We start from the raw sequence: 16733 nt of genomic DNA, 5'->3' as shown, positions 1-16733 counted from the left end.
TTGTAAAAACATTTTTTGTTGTCTCTAACGACAGCGGCCAGATTGTGTTCTAGCTGGGCTTTTGCCTTTCTCATTTCCTCGCTGCATGACCTAACGAGATCCCTGTACTCTTCTTGAGTTGCCTGCCCCTTCTTCCACAAATGGTAGACTCTCCTTTTTTTCCTGAGTCCCAGCAAGAGCTCCCCGTTCAGCCAGGCCGGTTGTCTTCCCTGCCCGTTCTTCTTACGGCGTACAGGGACAGCCTGCTCCTGTGCCTTTAAGACTTCCTTCTTGAAGATCCTCCAGCCTTCCTGGACCCCTTTGCCCTTCAGGACCGTCTCCCAAGGGACTCTCTCAACCAGCGTCCTGAACAGGCCAAAGTCTGCCCTCCGGAAGTCCATGGTTGCGGTTTTGCTGGTTCCCCTCCTTACTTCACTGAGAATCGAGAATTCTACCATTTCATGGTCGCTATGCCCAAGACGGCCTCCGACCAGCACATCTCCCACCAGTCCTTCTCTGTTTGTAAGCAGCAGGATGAGCGAGGCACCTCCCCTGGTAGGCTCACTTACCAGCTGTGTCAGGAAGTTGTCTTCCACACACTCCAGGAACCTCCTAGACTGCTTCCTCTCTGCCGTGTTCTATTTCCAGCAGACGTCCGGGAAGTTGAAGTCCCCCACAAGAACAAGGGCTAGCGATTGAGAGACTTCTGCCAGCCGCTTGTAGAACGCTTCATCCGCCCCTTCATCCTGCTTGGGTGGTCTATAACAGACTCCCAGCAGGAACTGTCAATCTGTTCTATTTGATAAATGTTGCTTTTTTTCACCCCAAAGTAATATTAAAATTTGTAGCCACTGTAAACAAAGTCACAGAGTCTGTGTAGAGACTAACAGCATAATCACTAGAACAAACTGCCAAACCTTTCTCTCGGCTTACCTTCAGCCAAAAGTTCAGCTGAACAAGACCGTGGAGGACAGGGTTTTAGCTCTATGCAGCACAGTGAAAGATGGCATCTGCCAACTAAAGGCAGCACTCAGGACCCACTGATTTAATTCTTAAAGCCTGTTTCCTACTGCCAGCCAGCAAGATGTTCAAAGTAGTTCTTAGTACTTTCCCCAGATATTGCATGTCTTACTTTTCTAACCGCTGCAGTGGGTGACACTTCACCAGAAGTCCTCATCCCCAGGAACCTCTGCTGCTTTCATCCATACTACTGGGAATTCAGCAGTTGTGCAACGCATTGCAACAGTGATAAGTTTTTTGTAGGAATATTTGTAATAGGTTTGCTGGCAAAAGTAATCCATATTATGAAGTGACCATCATTTTCCCAAAATGTGCTTCTAGATGACCACTTCTCATGATCAGAAGTAATAAAAATAACACTGGGTCTCAACAAGCAACTGAGACTGTTTTCCCTTTTTTCTAGTGCCACACATGTACAAGCAATAGTTAGCTCATAATGCAGAATAATTTCAAGTTTCAATACAGCACTAACAGTATAACAAATACATAATAAAATAAGTCGTTAACTTCATTTCAAAAAGTCATTAGAGGCTAGAACAATGTTTCTTAAGCATTGGTCTGGCCTTTCCTAATAGGAATGCAATAAGAAGGCAGTGAAATCTTTGAAATGATGACAAATTCAGCTTTGAAATTAGATGCAGTTTTCTAGTAGTTAGGTTAAAACAAATTTGGAACAGCTCTACTAGGAGAGCTGGCGGATATGACAATGTTTCAAGTTGGAAAGCAAAATTAAATATCTTTAAGAATTAAATGTTTGTCCTGGTTTTGGCTGGGATACAGTTAATTTTCTTCCCAGTAGCTGGTATAGTGCTGTGTTTTGGTTTAGGTTGAGAATAATGTTGATAACACTGATGTTTCAGTTGTTGCTAAGTAGTGCTCACACTAGTCAAGGACTTTTCAGCTTCTCATGCTCTGCCAGGTGCACAAGAAGCCGGGAGGGGGCACAGCCAGGACAGCTGACCCCAACTGGCCAAAGGGATATTCCATACCATGTGACATCATGCTTAGTACATAAACTAGGGAAAAGCTGGCTGGGGGGCAGCAGTCACTGCTCGGGGACTGGCTGGGCGTTGGTCAGCTGGTGGTAAGCAATTGCATTGTGCATCACTTATTTTGTATATTCTTTTATCATTATTCTTACTATTATTTTCTCTTCCTTTGCTGTGTTATTAAACTGTCTTTATCTCAACCCATGGGTTTTACTTTTTTTCCCCAATTCTCTCTCCCATCCCACTGGGGAGGGGGGAGGGTGAGTGAGCAGCTGTGTGGTACTTAGTTGCCGACAGGTTAAACCATGACAATGTTTTATCAAGTTTCTAATAGAAATTCTATGGAGGATATGAGTGAATATGTGTGTGTGTGTGCCTGTGTTGGAACAGAATACTGGGTTGCCTTCTAAATAATTTTGGATTGCATTTATCCATATGTTCTTTTTTTTCTTTTTTTGTCCTTTTATTTTTTTCCTCCCTTTGGAGTTTCATTGAGAGCATAGCAAGCTCTCTATTGCTCTCTTCCACAGGGCTGGTCAGAAGTTTCTCAATGTGATATCAAATTATCAGGCTAGATGTGTTCATGAATCTTTCTGGCTCTACTGTCATACAACCAGATGAGCAAGATAGAAGAACAACCAGATTGTTGGTTCATGTCCAGCATCTATTTCAAGTAATAGCACCTAGAGCTTTTAACCCTAAGAAATGCCAAGCTCAAACCTCTTCATAGAATCTAGTTTACAGGTTGCCTCCTACCTATAGAAATATAATATAGCAGTATGAAAAACCTTCTCTCTTCTAATTGCTGATAATTTTTGTCCTAAATGGCTGAGAAAAATACTACACTGTACACCAAGATCTTAGAAAAAAACAACTGTAAGAGGTTTTTATGTATTTATTTCTCACTGCTCAATTCCAGCATTATGTAGCAAGCATATTATTGGAAAAGTTCCCTGTGTCCTTGAGACTTCCAGACTTTACTTTTCTTTGGTTAAACTTTCCAGTCAGGACTCTTCATGTGGTATACCGCCAAGTGTGTACGGGGATCTCTTCAGTTTTTACTTAGTATGGTCAAATATACTTGGCAACAAGAGATTGAACTGACAAACCACAGACCACACATTTGGGGTAAATGAAACCTCCCTGCTCATTCAAATGCAAAAGTTTGCTATAACAATTAACATCACAAAAACTGTATGGGAGAAATCAAATTGCTACCATGGACTGAATAAATTTAGATAATAGAAGATGGAAGTATTCATTTAACTTTTGGGAAAAAAAAAACCCCAAGAATGTGTATAAAACACCTTCAGAAATGATCCAGGGAGCTAAATTCATCGCTGTACTGGAATGAAAAATCATGTACTTACCAAGGTTATAAACTTTCTGCAACAATACTATTTTCCTCCCACAGCTTAAGTCCATAGCTTCTCTATATATGATAATTACCTATGTTAGAGGTAGTGATGAGATAACCTGTCTCCTCACAAATATTCCCCTCTGCTCCCTAGGTGTTAACTATCTTTTTCTTTCAGACTTGCCCATCTGAGTAGTGGGAGTAGGTTAAACTCAGAGCAATCTTACCCAATATGAAGTTAATGTTTGTTGCCTATATCATACCTGAAGAAGTCTTCATGTGCTAAAAAAGCTGGTGGGGTTTTGTTTCTCTGTTTGTCTATCAGTTGATCATGTTTTGATCAAATGGTTTTACTACCATTTGAAAACACTGCTCCTTTTTGGAGCCACCCTGAAAAAGTAAGCATGAACCCATGTGTTGAGAACCAGATTTATATTTGCAAAAATTAATAAATTATGTAAGAATAAAATCTGACAGTTTCTCCACATCAGAGGCAAGCTGGCTGATGTGGAGAGATCACATATCTTATCAAATAATGAATAAATACACTTCATATGTATGTGAGCACATGAACATAGGTAGCTATGAGTGAACCTCTTGCTCTTCCAAACTTAAAAATGCACTTGTCAACTCTATAGCTGTCTTCATTTAAATTGCTGCTAGCAGTTTAGTGAGAGCAATTTCTTAACTATAGTGTAACTAAATTTCTATCTTAAACTGAATGAAAATAAAGTGTGAAAAATAAATATCTCTTCTGTCAAAAAGTATGAAATGTGTATATATTGTTCAGTGCTAAGACTGTAGGAGACAGAGTTTATTGAGCTCCATACAGCACCGTGACTGGTAACTGCTTTGCTCAGTGGACTGCTTTGATAGGTAGTTTTTTCCCTATTAAGTGCAGTAGTGTGAAAATACTGAAGAACGTATCCTGTGATTTTGGCTTTTATTCAGCATGGCTAACTGTGCTATGTACTGAGGCCACTTTCAGTAGTGGTTTTAGTTTACTTCATTGGATTTATTAACCTTAATGTTGGGTATTCAGGTAGAATCATAGAATCATAGAATCATAGAATCATTGAGGTTGGAAAAGACCTCTAAGATCATCGAGTCCAACCGTCAACCCAACACCACCATGCCCACTAAACCATGTCCCTAAGCGCCACATCTACACGTCTTTTAAATACCTCCAGGGATGGGGACTCAACCACTTCCCTGGGCAGCCTGGTCCAATGTTTAACCACTCTTCCAGTAAAGAAATTTTTCCTCACATCCAATCTAAACCTCCCCTGGCGCAGCTTGAGGCCATTTCCTCTCGTCCTATCGCTAGTTACTTGGGAGAAGAGACCGACACCCACCTCACTACAACCTCCTTTCAGGGAGTTGTAGAGAGCGATGAGGTCTCCCCTCAGCCTCATTTTCTCCAGGCTAAACAACCCCTGTTCCCTCAGCCGCTCCTCATAAGACTTGTTCTCCAGACCCCTCACCAGCCTCGTTGCCCTTCTCTGGACACGCTCCAGCACCTCAACGTCCTCCTTGTAGTGAGGGGCCCAAAACTGAACACAGTATTCGAGGTGCGGCCTCACCAGGGCCGAGTACAGGGGCACGATCACTTCCCTACTCCTGCTGGCCACACTATTTCTGATACAGGCCAGGATGCCATTGGCCTTCTTGGCCACCTGGGCACACTGACGGCTCATGTTCAGCCGGCTGTTGACCAACACCCGCAGGTCCTTCTCTGCTGGGCAGCTTTCCAGCCACTCTTCCCCAAGCCTGTAGCGCTGCATGGGGTTGTTGTGACCCAAGTGCAGGACCCGGCACTTGGCCTTGTTGAACCTCATACAGTTGGCCTGGGCCCATCGATCCAGCCTGTCCAGGTCCCTCTGCAGAGCCTTCCTACCCTCGAGCAGATCAACACTCCCGCCCAACTTGGTGTTGTCTGCAAACTTACTGAGGGTGCACTCAATCCCCTCATCCAGATCATTGATAAAGATCTTGAACAAGACCGGCCCCAGTACTGAGCCCTGGGGAACACCACTCGTGACCGGCCGCCAACTGCATTGAACTCCATTCACCACAACTCTCTGGGCCCGGCCGTCCAGCCAGTTTTTGACCCAGCGCAGAGTACACCTGTCTAAGCCGTGAGCCACCAGCTTCTCTAGGAGAATGCTGTGGGAGACGGTGTCAAAGGCCTTGCTGAAGTCCAGGTAGACCACATCCACAGCCTTTCCCTCATCCACTAGGCGGGTCACCTGGTCATAGAAGGAGATCAGGTTGGTCAAGCAGGACCTGCCGCTCATGAACCCGTGCTGGCTGGGCCTGATCCCCTGGTTGTCCCGCTCATGCCTTGTGAGCGCCCTCAAGATGAACTGCTCCATAATCTTCCCCGGCACCGAGGTCAGGCTGAGAGGCCTGTAGTTCCCCGGATCCTCCTTCCGGCCCTTCTTGTAGATGGGCATCACATTGGCAAGCCTCCAGTCGTCCGGGACCTCCCCCGTTAACCAGGACTGCTGATAAATGATAGAGAGTGGCTTGGCGAGCACCTCTGCCAGCTCCCTCAGCACTGTCGGGTGGATCCCATCCGGCCCCATAGACTTGTGAGCGTCCAGGTGGTGCAGCAGGTCATTGACTGCTTCCTCTTGGATTAGGGGGGGTTCATCCTGCTTGCCGTCCCTGTCTTCCAGCTCAGGGGGCCGAGTACCCTGAGGATAACTGGTCTGCAAACCTCATTTTATAATATCTTAGCACAAATTAGCTATGAGGCAAGAGGTATTAATTTCTGTACTCTACCATTTCAGCATGTTTTCATTCTACTTTTTATTGTTGTATATTTTGCATTTTAAAATCGTTTGTGAGAGGTTTTCCACTTTTAACTTTTTGAGCAGGTTAGATAATACCATAATAGGTAGAAAGGCTTTACCTAGTATTTTGTTAAATACTCAACCAGAGCTGATTTTGGTTGGGATTTTTGTGTGGTTCTGTGTTGGGGAGTGAGGGAGTTGTGTAGTTTGTTTGTTTGTTTGTTTTTAAACTTAGCACCACTACAACTAATGCAGCTCATGAGCTCAGTGGTTCAACAGTTCATGTACCATTGATATCCACTGGGGTGTGAGCCCTGTGGTGAGTGCACCATGGCCTGTGCTTCTAGTGTTTGCCCTTAATACGGTGTGCAACTGTGAAAATGAGTGTTTTAGTCATGGCACTATTGGTAGTGTCAATTTAGCTCTGTGCAAAGCTGTAGGTGGTTTGCTACGGCTCACCACACAATCATTAAGAGTATCATCTTTGCTTAGCACAGAGTTGCAAGTGATAGTATTTAAACTCCCTATAACACTGTGAATGATAGCGTTCTCATCTTGTCAAGGAAGAAATGTGAAGACAGGCATTCTGACTAAGCCTGTGATTTAAGTGAGTCAGGTAAAGAAAGAATATAGTCTCATCATCTGCAAGAGGATGCGGCATCATTGATATTTAGCATTGATTTTTAAAGTGATTAAAAAAGAACAGTGGATCACAAAGTCAGCAGATTTCAGAAGAAAAAGATGAGTATATTCATAAATATCTCCTGACATGAGCACCAGTGTAACTTAGCAGTTCTGAATCCCTCTCTGGAGATGCTGCTTTCCTCTAAGCCCTGTGGAAACTACTCTTAAATGAGGTGCTTGAGCTAGATGACTAAAGCAACTCTCCAACTGTTGCTCGCTTGCCATTGAAGCACTAACCTGCTCAAAAAGTTAAAAGTGGAAAACCTCTCACAAAGGATTTTAAAATGCAAAATATACAACAATAAAAAGTAGAATGAAAACATGCTGAAATGGTAGAGTACAGAAATTAATACCTCTTGCCTCATAGCTAATTTGTGCTAAGATATTATAAAATGAGGTTTGTGACAATCCATTCTAAATCTATATATGTCACAGATAGTCGGAATGGGAGAAGTGAAATGATTACATCTGCAGGTACATAAACCAACCCTGATGGTGTGATTTGGTGACCTTATTCACCTGGGAGTACAAGAAACATTACATTTCTGTAGAGTTTACATCTGTGCCTTTAGTTTGCTTCCTATAATATAGTAGAATAATTAAATTTTGTCTAATATAATTATTGTTCAAAGTAGCATATTTTGCTGTTTGTAGTATAGTTCTTCACTGAATACTTGTTGTTTGGTGATCATTTTAGATAGAATTTGTGTTTTCCATTTGCCAGACACTTCTTGACACTTCTTAATAGCTAATCTGCTGTCTTGGATTTATCACTTTAATACATTTAGCACTCATAATAGAGGTTAAATAAATTATAGTTAAGTTCATGAGTGTGAGAATTAAGCTAAACTGAAGATAGTAGAAACCATCATTTTAATGATGATTTTTCAAATTCCTTCACTTAAGTGAAAGCTTGGAAAATTTTAAAAAAATCAATAAAACTACTATTAAAAAGGAAAAGAGGTATAGGGAATAAAAAGTTCTCATAATTTTTCCTTTTCTCTCTGTAGCAGAGTTCTATGGCATTTACAGATCAATAACTCTGATTATTTTACATAATCCGGAAGACACCTTTCAATTAACAGTGCTGTTATTCAATAAAATATTGGAATGCTGCAAAATTTTAGAACATATTGATTTCACTGTAATTTGTGACTTGCAGAAACACCACACAAACCATTGCGGATGGAGAATAATAACATCTCTATTTTAACATATCAAGAATTTAAAAACTTGACCAGTGAACCCACTTGTAAATTGATAAGCCAGTAAAGCTTCACCAAATAGAATGGTGAAGAACATGAGACTCATTCATGAAAAATGGATTTGATGGCATCTTAGTACCTTAGAACTATAGAAAAAAACCCAGACGTGCAGAAATACGAAAGTTAATGAAGTACTTTTACTTATCCATTAGCTATTATTTCTTTCATATGAAATAAATGACCTAGAACCAACTGTCTTGGCCATTAATGGTGCCAATACATTTTTTCTTGATTAGTTCCTTTTTCTCTGTATTTTAAAACTTCATTTGTAGAATTTTTTAAGCTTTGTGGGAAGATATTGGGGACTGATAATTTGAAAGACAAATTCACTTCTCTTACGTGTGAGCTCAAATATTTAGATATACAATAACATTGTTCTAAATGTTAAAGTATTCCCCCTTGGACATTCTAAATATATATATTAATTAATTCTTCAATTAAGTTACAATAATTTATTAGAGAGTGCAAGATACCATCTGTGAATATGTAAACTTTATCAACAAGTAGTGATGGACTTAAATAATGAACAAATTAGGGAACTCAGACAGGAATGCCCATAGTGAAATGAACAAGAAACTACGCCAGATCTTTCTTTAAGTTACTTTCATCATTGATTTGGGCATTGCTTACCTCATTGGGTGAAATCCATTATCTGATTTAGTTTGTCTAACATCTGGTATAGTTTGTCTACATTTAGTTTAGCTTGTCTAACAGGAAAGAGTTCAAGAAAAACAGAAAAATCTAAAAGTTGACCAGTTTGTACCTCTAGAATCCTATTCCATTCTTTAGTTTTAAGGTTGTATCATCATTAAAGATTCAAGAAATGTTCAATTGCATCTTTAAGGATGTCAAAAGAAATTACAAATACTTGTTTTGGCAAGATATCCTATGTGTGCTCCATTGCATTTCAGAACTTCCTCTGTTAGAGTAGATTTAGGACTGAAAAAGGTGTGAACCAATGGAAAAAAAAGAAAATAAATTTCCTCTAAAACTCTCTCTGTCTTCTGTCTTCTGTTCATCATAGTCTTAAATAATTGCTATAACTTATACTGTCGTCTGTGGTAGTTAAGGCTATAAACTTGCATGTCTCCCAACTTGCACAGAGGGTTACTGCATTCTGTAGTGCAATCTGACAGTATAGCGCACATGTCAGACTACCTTTTCTTAGCAGCATTTTTGAGGATTGTGGAGTTTTGCTATACCTGTCACAACTTCAGTTCTCCAGTGAAAGAAATCCACAGAGCTTAACACAGGATATAATAATTGGAAGCAATAATAGCATTTTTGTTGTAATTTGTATTGCTCCTCTCAATTATTACAAATGCTTGGATTTTAAAAATATCTTCCATAGCAATAAGAAAGGATAAATTCCTTTAAAATAATAAAAACAATTCTAAGAAAAATTAAGTATGAGATCTAAAGCAAAAATTTAGCCTTCTACCTGTGTGTGATATATGAAAAAAATGTTCATTCCGTTCAATAGCCTTTCCAAGTAACCCACAAGGTCTTTTTTACTTGTAGGTTTCTTCTGATCAGCTGTTCTTATATTTGCTGATAAGGTTTTAAAAAACCTGTTGTAAGAATTTTTATAGCAAGCAAAATACTTTAACAATGATTAAATGAAATATTTTCTGACTTAAGAAAGTTATGATTAAAAAGATTTCTAATTCTTAGCAGTACTTTAAAAAGGAAATTATTGAGTTCCAATAAAATAGTTTCCACTTTGATAAAGTATATTTTGTCCTAAATTATAGAGTTCTGTAATGAACTGTTCTTAATTATCCTCATTTTTACATTATTCATGTCAGTGAAAAAGTTCATTTTTAAATACTAATTAATCTTCCAACTAGAGTGAAAGCATATGCCTTTCTACAAAGGCTTCTCATTTCCGACCTGAGTCTTCCTGGAACATTTTTATTATATCTGTGCTTGTGAACTGTTAAATAAATTTCTCCTTCCCCTCTTTTTCTTACACGCATACATCAGTTTTCTTTCTACAACAGCTGGTTAGGGGAAGCCCCATATTATTTCATTCAGCAGTTTAGGCAGTGCTGCAGAATATTCTAAAAAGCTCTTAATTCCTACAATATTTGGAGGTATCAAACAGAGATATTATTCATCTGTGTAAAATATATAAAGATGTAAGTCATTTATCAGACTGGCTCAAGGGAGATAAGTCTTACTAAAGACAGAATTAATCGCAGTGTTTGTGGTATTTTCTTGATGTTTAAGAAATGAGAAATTGTAAAATAAAAAAGCTAGTTCTAGTCCCAGCATGCTATTAATGAAGATTTCATGGCATGAAATAAAAGTAAAGGATTAAAAATAGATCTATGTCCTGTTTCTAAAGCCACTAAGAATTTTAATGTATCTGCAGAGAAATTCATCAAAACTGCTTTCCAGGGCTCTGCTCACAATATTCCCATAATTCATTTTGAAGTAATTTTGTCTAGCATTTGGCTTAATTTATCTAAGAGTAACCAAAAAAAAAAAAAAAGCTCCAAAAGTAACAGTTGATGAGTTCATTCACGGAGCATTGAAACTTGTCTTTGCTCTGGTTCTGAAACCGTATCTGCAGCATGTTACGTTGTCTGCCCAGGCTACTACAATGCTGTGAAAGGATTGTCATGTCTTTGAGAGTCCGTATTCTAGGAACTGGTTGGGTTTGCATTGCTGGTAGAGAGTTGGACATAATTTTAAAAAGTTCTTGCAGTTGAACCCAGAGAACATGTTTTATTCCTTGCAGAGATATTTTTGTTAGTGTGGAAGTTGTTTTGTTCTTGTGTCAGGTGAGACATGACCACAGCTAGCAGCGATACTAGTAGCAGTTATCCTCCATCTTATATTTAAATTGCAAGTGACTAAATAGCTAACTTTGCTTTTAAGCTTTTATTATGAATTCCAAGAATGACACACTTAGAGATGATTAACACTCAAGGCCATATGCTAGCTAGGATAAACAAGCCCCTATGTTCTTGATGTAATAATACAGCAAAATTGTAAGTCAAATTTTAGATTAACAACATATTATTATGCCAGCAGGCAAAGATTTCTGTTAATTAGTTCACAATTAGTCTCTCATTTCTAATCTCAGAGTATTAGATATTGATGGAATTAATAGATTAGTAGCTTCATCTTAATGGTGTCAAACAGGCCAAAATGCAAATAGGGATTGGTTTTAATGGGATTTATTGATTTATGTGCATATGCTATTTAATCAGTTTTGTGCTTGACCTACACAATTGCTTTATATTTTAGTTCATAAAGAAAATGCAGGGACCCCCTTGTCATATTAGGAAATGACTTGTTGTTTAAAAAAATTTCTCCATCATGCAACTTTCAGGATTTACCAGTAGAGCTGTTTCTGCATGTCCCTTACATGCAACACCCCATTCTTCTAGCAGTGAGTCTATATTGTCTTCATTCTTGCTTCAAACTGAAGTTAGAAACAATAATTTTCAGGGACTGTGTTGAAGTATTATGTACTGAGAAGAGTCAGAAAGTGAGACATTGTGCTACTTAGAGATGTTGGTATAACCTATTTCAAGATATCTCCATGAGCTTCTTAGGAAACATTTAAACACCATAGATTAATAAATGTAAGATCAAATAATCAGAAAAGGTTTTATCTGGACTTTTAAAACAAGCTAGAGAATTTTGACCTGTAGCTCCTGGAATTGCAAAAAGTGTTAGTCAAATCACCTGTTCTAATCTCTGTATTCCCTCAACCAGGCCCAAAGAGCATCCCTGTAATTCACAAGTGGGGCCAGCCAGTGATATTTTCTTCTTAAATGGTGTAGAAGCAAGAGCATCCTTGTACCAGCATGTACTACCAACTATGCTTTGATCTTCATTTTGCAGGAGTATGAATTTCAGGTACCCCTCTTGCCCCTTAAAAAGAAAGAAAAGAAAAAAGAAAAAAAAAAAAAGCCAAACAATTGTTAAACAGATACTGCTCCTTAAATGGAGTCTGCATCAGACCTTGGATGAGCTGAGTAGTCTTGTGAAAATGGCTTGCTCTCTTTCTATTGGTGATAGAGTGAGTTGAGTCTCATAAGTCAGGCATGTCAGTTACACAGTGTTCTTTTCTTGCAAGATTAAATCAAATCCGTGTATTTTATACAAATATATTAGTGCAGATTTCTGTAAGATCATTCATCCTCATGACAGATTTGTGCCCAATCACTGCTCAGATCTAATTTCTGTTGCCTTTTCCTGAGCAGGAACTCTGACTAGTTTACTTCCCCCCCCTGCACTGGCAAGTGAGATTCAGCAAGTAAACCTAATAGCAGTACCTGCACAACAGCAGGAGTGGGTTTTTTTCTGTTAATTTTGTTGGATCATACATTCCAAACAGTTAAAATAAAATTTACAACACCCTGCTGTCTTAACAGTAAAGTAGCTTGCAATGAATTTGCTTTAATGAAATTAAAGCCATAGAGTATGACTGGAGAGTAAGTCCTTTGGTACTTGCCTGAATTCATAATAGATACAAGTGTAAAAATCCAAATAGATCATGTGAAAATGTAGATTTTTCAAAACACTAAAGAAAGATTTAGCATAGTATATTCTCAGTTAATCATCTGACTACAAAATTCAAATTATCTCATCTGTGGAGATATAGAGATTTAATTTCTAAAAGATGTTTTGCAGATACCTTGTAAAACTGTACCTCTGCTATGTTTAACTGTAGACTACCAAACAAAATCAATCTATCTTCCAAACAGAAGCCCTATTCAGAAATGAACCTGAGGTCTATAAGATTTGTTTTTATTTGCTTTCTAATTAAGATGAACAACAATTAAGTTTTTGAAATTTAATTTTTAAAAGCATTATTTTATCTAAAAAAGGGTGCAGATCTGCTAAAATATTTGTTGCTTCACAAAACTGGTATACATATATTTACTTTGCATATCATCCTTCTATTTAAGAGTTTTGGAAATAAGTGGACATATTTGTACTACCTATACTAGGGATCCAGTTCAGACACATTAAATTAGGAGTCTATCCTCTGTATGTCATCAACAAAAACAAAAATAACACTCCTGAGAGATTATTTTAGAATCCAGGCTGAAAGCCTAATTGGTGCCTATTTTGACCAATTCATTGTTTCCAAGCTGTGTCACTAATCTACAAGGTAACTATAATTTGATCTCATATATAGAGATCAAATATAAATTTCCTATATTCCAACCACTTGCCTATTGTGAAAACAACCTTTCCAAATAAAAAGGTCTTGTGTGTGATATGAAAAGTTTAAGTGATATGTGCATAACAAAACTTTTTATTTTTTTTATTATCCATACCTAGTAGGTAGAACTAGCAACTACCAAGCTGGCTATAAGTATTTCTTACTTTGACTTCAGTTTAATTTAATTCATAGAGAATGTTCTATTTCCTTATTCCATGATTTCATTTAGCGTGTGCACATTTGTGTGTTTCCTGGCCCCAAACCCTTATTAATATTTCTTACTAGTGTTCTTACAGTGCAGTGTAGTTCGTACAGTGCATACTTCTTTAAATACCTCTCCTTTTCATGGGTCTCTCAGTTTTGTTCTACATAAAATGAGACATTCAGAAACAGTTACTCAAAATCAGACAATTCTTACTTATGAAATATGAACTTTCTTATGTGATGGAAGTGTTAAAAACCTGAGAGCACTTTTCTAGGTTTTCCCATCTATTCCAACAAGAGTGTCTCATAATACTTATATTAGCACAACTTTTTGTACCTGCAAGTGCCTAGCAATGCATATTTAGTGCACTGATACTTCTATTTTATTTTATTGTCAAGGCTTAGGTAAACAGTACTCTACTCAGCTGTCATTTATTTTCCAGACAAAACAATGGGAATATTTCACTTGTTTCATTTGGAATTAAAAAAAAAAGAAATCAGAATAGAATTAATTCAGCATATCTCTGTCAGACAGAATTAAGATAATGGTTAACAAAAGTATAATTAGTATTAACATGTTGGATAGACACCTGCTAAAGACTATTTCTCCATTTCTCCTCTTGGTACTTTTTCAGATAATGTAACCACCTTGCCTTATTCAAGAATAATGACAGCATTTACAGTGTTTCAGGAGATAAGGCAATAACATCATCACAAACTTCTGCATACTAAAGTTTCACGGGACTATTTGGGTAGGTCAAACCTGCAATTCACTATTCTTTGATAAGTCAGCAAATCAAGTCATCTACCAGTGTATTATAACTGACACTGCCGCTCCCACTGTTACTTCACAGTTATTGAGAATATTTAGGAAAGTGGAAGTATGGGATGTTAATAGATGTATAGTTTCCAACTGTTGTTTCACCTTGTTTCCCAGGTTTATCTCTTCTTGTCATTCAGCTCATTTTTACATTTCTTTTCACATCATCTCTGTAAGTGTGAACTCTCAAAGTGAGCAGCATAACTGTGTGACAATGACAGACTAAGCAAAAGCTGTTAAATGGGTTATATTTCTAGGCATGGAGTCCTTCAACCAGATTTTAGGAATTAACTGAAGAGCTTAAAAGCAAGAGCATAGTCTTCCTTGACCCCCTGTATTATCAAAAAAAGAAAAGAAGGCACCTCAAGAAGGTTCTTCAACCCAAATTAAGATGTCAAAATTATCCTGTGGTGATCTGTCTCTCTTTGCTCACTGTCAAGGGTGTGCGTAGTGTTTAGTCATGTAAAGAAGAAATGTGAATTAGAAAAATAAAGTGAGATGGGCTTATTCCAGGCATTAGCCTATAGGTCCAGTACTTCCAATGCACAAGTAATTAATAGCAGATGAAGAAATATAGGAATGCAGACTGCGATTATTACTGATGGATTTTTTTTTTATATAAGTATAATTTTAGAAGTCGAATTCTTCAAACACAGAATTCCTCAAAACCAGAACCTGAGTTCCTTCTTCATCTCAGTCTTTACTAGTAAGACTGGCCTTCAGAAATTCAAGGACCCAGAGATGAGAGGGAAAGTCTGGAGCAAGGAAGATGTACCCTTAGTGGAATGGGATCAGGTTAGAGAATACTTAAGCAAACTACTTAATTTAGGTGAGAGAATAATTGAGCAAACTGGACATGCATGAGTCCATGGGACCTGATAGGATGCACCCACGAGTATTAAGGGAGCTGGCTGATGTCATTGTGAGGCCACTTTTGATTATGTTTGAATAATGATAGTGATTGGGAGAGGTGGCTAGGGTCTAGTGGAAAGCGAATGTCACTCCTGTCTTCAAAAAGGGCAAGAAGGACCCAACGAACTACAGGCCAGTCAGTCTCACCTTGATCCCTAAGTAGGGGACAGAACAACTAATCCTGGAAACCATTTCCAGACACATGAAGGACATGAAAGTGATCAGTACTCAGCATGGATTCACCAAGGGGAAGTCATGCTTGAACAACCTGATAACCTTCAATGATGAAATCTTAGGAACCTTCTACTGGCTTGGTAGGTGAGGGGAAAGCAGTGGATATTATTTATCTTGACTTCAGCGAGGCTTTCTACAGCATCCCCATAAGATCCTCATAGGCAAGATATTGATGTATGGGCTGGAGGAGCAGACAGTGAGGTGGACTGAAAACTGACTGAATGGCCAGGCCCAGAGGGTGGTGATCAGCAACTCAACCTCTGCTTGGAGGCCAGTAACTAGCAGTGTACCCCAGGGGTCAAGACTGGGTCCAGTCCTGTTTTACATCTTCACTAATGGTTTGGATGATGGGACAGAGTGTACCCTTAGCAAGTTTGCTGTTGACACAAAACCAGAAGGAGTGGCTGAGAAGGTCATGCTGCCATCTAGAGGGACCTCGACAGGCTGGAGAACTGGGCTGACACCTCATGAAGTTCAACAAAAAGAAATGTAAAGTTCTGCAACTAGGGAGGAACAACTCCAGGCACCAACATGTGCTCGGGGCCACCCACCTGGAAACCAGCTTGGCAGAAAAGGACCCGTGGGTCCTGGTGGACACCAAGTTGAACATAAGCCAGCAATGGGCCCTTGCTGCAAAGAACGCCAATGGTGTCCTGGACTGCACTAGGCAAAGCATTTCCAGTACTGGTAAGGCCACACCTGGAGTGCTGTGTCCAGTTCTGGACTCCACAGTACAAGAGACATGGACATACTGAAGGAGTCCAGTGAAGGGCCATGAAGTGGAGTGTCTCTCCTATGCGGAAAGGCTGAAAGAGCTGGGACTGTTCAGCCTGGAGAAGAGAAGGCTCAGGAGGATTTTATCAATGTCTATAAATAACTGAAGGGAGGTCCCTTCCAACCTCAGCCATTCTGTGAATTAGTCAATCAGTACTGGAGCAGGTTAAGGCAGTCAAAGGCTTCAAAAAATCAATGTAGGCACCAATGAGTTTGCCAAGAAGCAGCAATCATATGCCAAAGTTGTTCTCCTTAACAGAAGGATGCATGCAATAGACCTATTTTCCTATGGTTTAATCTTCCTTATGCCTCATGTCTTCTTCTTCTGTGGATATTAATTTCTTTCTCTGGGCCTTTCTCTGCTCTCAGAGAAGTCAGCAGATGTCAGGCATTAAGTTTGCCAGTTAGAGAGGCATTACTTCTGCCAAACGAAGTGAGAAAACCTTTTTTCTTTTTGTTAGTTGACCTTTACATATGTGATAGATTAGGTGTAGCAACTTTTTACC

At 38.9% G+C, this 16733-nt stretch overlaps 1 protein-coding gene across 7 annotated transcripts in view; it reads left to right on the top strand.

Moving 5' to 3' along the window:
• CNTN5 (contactin 5) overlaps window positions 1-16733 on the top strand; it is a 721166-nt gene that overhangs the window by 326650 nt on the left and 377783 nt on the right. The window lies entirely within an intron of this gene.

This window comes from Aptenodytes patagonicus, chromosome 1 (assembly GCF_965638725.1).
Source record: "Aptenodytes patagonicus chromosome 1, bAptPat1.pri.cur, whole genome shotgun sequence".
Classification (NCBI taxonomy): domain Eukaryota; kingdom Metazoa; phylum Chordata; class Aves; order Sphenisciformes; family Spheniscidae; genus Aptenodytes; species Aptenodytes patagonicus.
Note: the sequence above shows the minus strand (reverse complement) of the source record. Positions and strands in the feature narration are given on the sequence as shown.